Genomic DNA, 4,554 nt, shown 5'->3' on the forward strand with positions numbered 1-4,554 from the left:
TGGGGGAAGAAGTTTTATGGAAAGACAAATATTTAACTTTAAATGCTAATGGTAAGAAAACATTGCACTTCTTTTGTATAACACTGCAGAGCTGAAACTATTGGTGGAAATTACAGGAAGGGAACTCTTGGCTAAAATAAAGGAGACTTTCCTAACAGTGATATTAAAATTAACAAGCCTGCTTGTAAAGTTTTTAAATTTGGATTATTCAGATGTATTCTTTTTGTGGAAGTTTATCGAGCTATGCACTTAGGACTTGAGCACTTTTCTGTATGTATGTTATATTTCAGGTAAAAGTTACTAAAAATGAACAGGCCCATGCCTTCATTGTTTGCGGTTGTGGAGCCCTTGAAGCCGAGCCCAGATGACACCTTAATGGGGCCATGGCGGGAGATCCACACCCAGAACAGGAAGCCAGACAGCATCTCAGTTTCCTTGGACTTTATGATTCTATTTTCAGGTTCTTCCTAAGATACGGAACTAGTATAGTGTGCAGGCTCCTGCCACCAAAATCAGCCCTTGAGAAACCATAGAAGCAACAGGAAGAGATGGATTCTCGGCAGTGAGAATGGGAATGGCTGCACAAAGCGTCGGGTCATCCCTGGGGTGGCGGAAGCTTGCCTTCCCTCAGTGTGAACGTGGGAGGAGGTAGGTGGCTGGAGAAGAGGTTGGAGGAAAGCTCTGGAAACTCTGCTCTGGTCTCCCTGCCCCGACCCCCATCTCCCAGGAGCCTGAGGGCAATCCTTGACCATTCCTCCTCCACAGAAATTGGCTGCAAGGGCTCAGCGCTGGTGTCTATTGTCTGAGATCTCGGGGGTGTGCAGACAGCACAAATGTCTGGGCAGGAGAGACCCTGGAGGGCAGTGGCATTAAGTCTGCACAGCTGCTCTCAGGCTCTCTCTCTCCCCAACGCCCCCAGGCCCCTAGGCTGGTGGGAAACCACCTTGGAGACGGCCCCCTCCCAATGCAGAGTCACTCGAAGGGTTTAACGTTCAGCCGAACCAGAGAGGTTTCCGGTAGAATGATGGCCGGTGGTCCTGGGGTGACCGGGGCTCCCCCCAGGAGCTCATGACCTCCCTCCTTAAACTCACCCGGGCAGGCCTCTGACCCTTCCCCAGAGCACAGCACTGGAGACAGCACAGTAGCTGCTATTCCTGGGGGCTCTGTGAGCTCATCCGTCCACAGCTAGACCCCTGAGGAGTTCTGATGCCGAAAACCAGTATTTGCACAACAAATACCACCTGACACAGAAGTATTACGAGGGCTAGGATTTAAACGATCATGAAAAGTACAAGCGGAGAAATAAAGGAAGGGATTATCAATATGAAATATTGTGAAAAAATTGTGAAGAAAAATAAGGAAGTTTTAGCACTAGATATAAAAACTCCATGGGTTGTTATCCTGTTGTGCTAAGTGTTCTACACACGTTACTTAATTACTTCTTTGTTGTGGCCTCTCCCGTTGCGGAGCACAGGCTCTGGACACGCAGGCTCAGCGGCCATGGCTCACGGGTCCAGCTGCTCCGCAGCATGTGGGATCCTCCCGGACCGGGGCACGAACCCGCGTCCCCTGCGTCGGCAGGCGGACTCTCAACCACTGCGCCACCAGGGAAGCCCACTTAATTACTTCTTACAACAACGTGAGCTGGGTACTATTACCAAGCCCACTTTACAGATGAGGAAGTAGAGGCACAGACTGGTTAAGTAACTGGCCTACAATTAACTGCAGAGCTGGGATTTGAACCCAAGCAGTCCAGCCCTTGACACTGAACCCGCTCTCAGGCTGGGTTAAGGAGTACAATGGAAGGGGAAATGGTGGAACAAGGAATGAACCCATGAGCTAGAATATTAGCCTCTCCCTGAAATATAAAGAGGAATATATAAACGGATAGAAGATACCACAGAAAAGCCAAGAAATACAGAAGATGAAGTCAGAATGTCAACATTCAGATTATAAGAGACCTGGAAACAGGAAAAGAGGTGGAAAAATAGGAGAATTCTATCATTTCTAAACCAAACTGCTTAAGGAAGGTCCTAACACTGCTCCTGGCTGAGTTTCACGCCTACAGTCGCTACCTGTCCTGTGCCTGCACAGGGCGGGGAATTTATCAACAGAATCCTGAACCCTGAAGTCACCAGCCCTCTGGCTTTCATTTAGGAGCTCTCCCTGTCCAAGCTCAGCACCCGGGGTTGGTAAGAAACACGGTGGAGAAAGCAGAACCACATAACAGAGGCAGACTGGCCTCCCTTCCCGGATGTAGCTGGCTAAACAGAAACATGGGAGGGGTCTTCTTCCAGACCAAGGGTCAGAAGACTGTAGCCCACGGGCCAGTCTCGGCTGCCGCCTCTTGTTGTGAACCATCTTTTATTGGGGCCACAGACACGCCCATTAGTTTACCAATTGTCTGTGGCCGGTTTTGCCCTACAACCTCAGAATGGTTGCGACAGAGACCGGATGGCCCACAAAGAGAACAAATTATTTACTATCTGGCCCTTTACAGAAAAAGTCTGCTGACCCCTGACCTTGGTTAGTTCTTCTCAGTCAAAATGTGGCAGGACATTTTACGCCTTGCCTGTCCCCCGCCCTCCATCCGCCCTCATATGACTCTTCCACTCACCCTTCCTTTCCCATCCCCAAGTACCACCCACCAAGGGGCTCGCTAGCTGGAATTCACCCCTCACTTGTGGGCTCCCGGGGGGAAGGTTAGCTCTTTTGTTGGCACCTGAGCAATGAGAAGGGCAGTTTCTATTCCTCTGTGAGGTGCTGCCCACCTATAAATTCAGCCTCCTTGATAGTAGGTGAAGGGAAGGAGGGAAAAGCTCTAAACAACTAGTGGGCAGTTCCCACAGTCAAAAGTTTGCTCAGTTTACACAAAGAAGAGAGAGAACCTGACCTATACTGCTCAAGAGGGAAAACATACAGCTGGAGCTGGAGCTGGGAGGGAAAGAAGGGGCTCCCTGGCTGGTCTGTTGGCCTTGCCTGGACTCCATCCCTCCTGCTGGGATAACGTTTCACAGCGCGAGAGGAGGCGGCAGCTCCCTCCTGCAGGGGCTCATGACTTGGCTGGGGTGCTTGGCTTTGCTGACACACGGTCTCTCCAGTTAGCTGAGCACACAAATCACCCACGCTTATTTGCAAAGTCCATATGTGAGATAAAGGCGAGACAGTTTGCCTGAGCGCGGGAGAAGGGGGTGAAGAGAAAGAAGAGATACAGGGGCTGTGACGCCTGGCCAGACAGAGCCTTCCTCACATTAGATCACTGTTTACAGAAAGAGTTAAAATTCCACCGAGGAGGCTTTCCCGGGCTTTCTAACATTGGACACGGCTCCCTCCGCCATCCCTGGAATGCAGTGCGATAAACATCACAGACCACATGACATCACAGCCAGAGAAGCATGAATCATGAAATCACACTGAGGGAGGAGCGAAACGATGCTGGCGAAGGACGCACACGTGTTCTCTCTGCCTCTAAGTTTTCCCGCTGGCTTTGCCTGTCTTTCTAGTTCCCACATTTGTATCCATGGGCAACCATATCCCCCGAGAGCTACCACACACAGGGGTCTACACCCCAGTTGGCCGACAGAATCAAAAGCTCCAAGCCCTTCTCCTCCCCTCTCCAGGGCCTTGTTACCACCTAACACTGGCTCAGTGACTCTTCAGCATGACCCCAGAAGCTACCACCAATGGATAGGAAAGGGAGAGTTTCAGAGGTTTGCCTAAGGTCCTGGAGCAAGCAAGCTGCTGAGAGGCCAGGTTTTCTCTGAGCTTCCCGCTGTAACACAGCTACTTTGTGACCTCCCTTGCGCTCCATGCACCTGGCACGTTAAATGGCAATTAGAATGGATGTCCCCCAAGAACAGGGAATCTGTCAGTCATGCTCCTCGGTGCATCTCTGGGCTCCAGCACAGTGCCTCTGTCTCGTCACAGGCGCTCGATACATCTGTGTTCAGTGAAGGTCCTTACATCTGCCTATTTGCTGTCTATTTGACTTGTTTCCCTAGTCGTCTTTAAAGGGCTGGACTGTGGTTTTTCTTTAACATGGGGTCAAGCCAGTAACCTCCACCTCTGCCTCCCAGAGATTTACATGGAAATAAAATCTTGAGCGTAAGGTGAACCCACCCAGTCCACCAAGCATCGTTACTTCAACGGCCTCCCTGCTGTCAAAATGTCTCCTTTTCTGCTTGGGCATCACTGATTCCATTGTTGACGTCCTGCCTCATTCAGCAGCTACATCTGGTAGTCAGATCCCTCGTCCCTGTTTGAATTCTATATCTATGTGTTTAAATAAGCCAGAAAACACTCACTTTGCCAGCTCCAGATTAGTTCTTCCTTTCATGCCTTTTCTGTTTCCTGGCTCCATGCCAGACTCTCCCTCCATTAGAATTAGGAAATGGTGCTCAGAGTCGTACGTCTTCACCTAGTTAGCACCTCTCTTCTGGGACAGTTCCTCTTCGGTGGCTCCTGCACATACCAGGCTCTTCTCCTAGTAATTCTCAAGCTATTAGTGTCACGGGCAGGGGCCGGGCTGTGTGAGTCTGAGCTCTGACTTTCGGC

The sequence above is a fragment of the Neophocaena asiaeorientalis genome, unplaced genomic scaffold (assembly GCF_003031525.2).
Source record: "Neophocaena asiaeorientalis asiaeorientalis breed wild unplaced genomic scaffold, Neophocaena_asiaeorientalis_V1.1 scaffold427, whole genome shotgun sequence".
Lineage (NCBI taxonomy): Eukaryota > Metazoa > Chordata > Mammalia > Artiodactyla > Phocoenidae > Neophocaena > Neophocaena asiaeorientalis.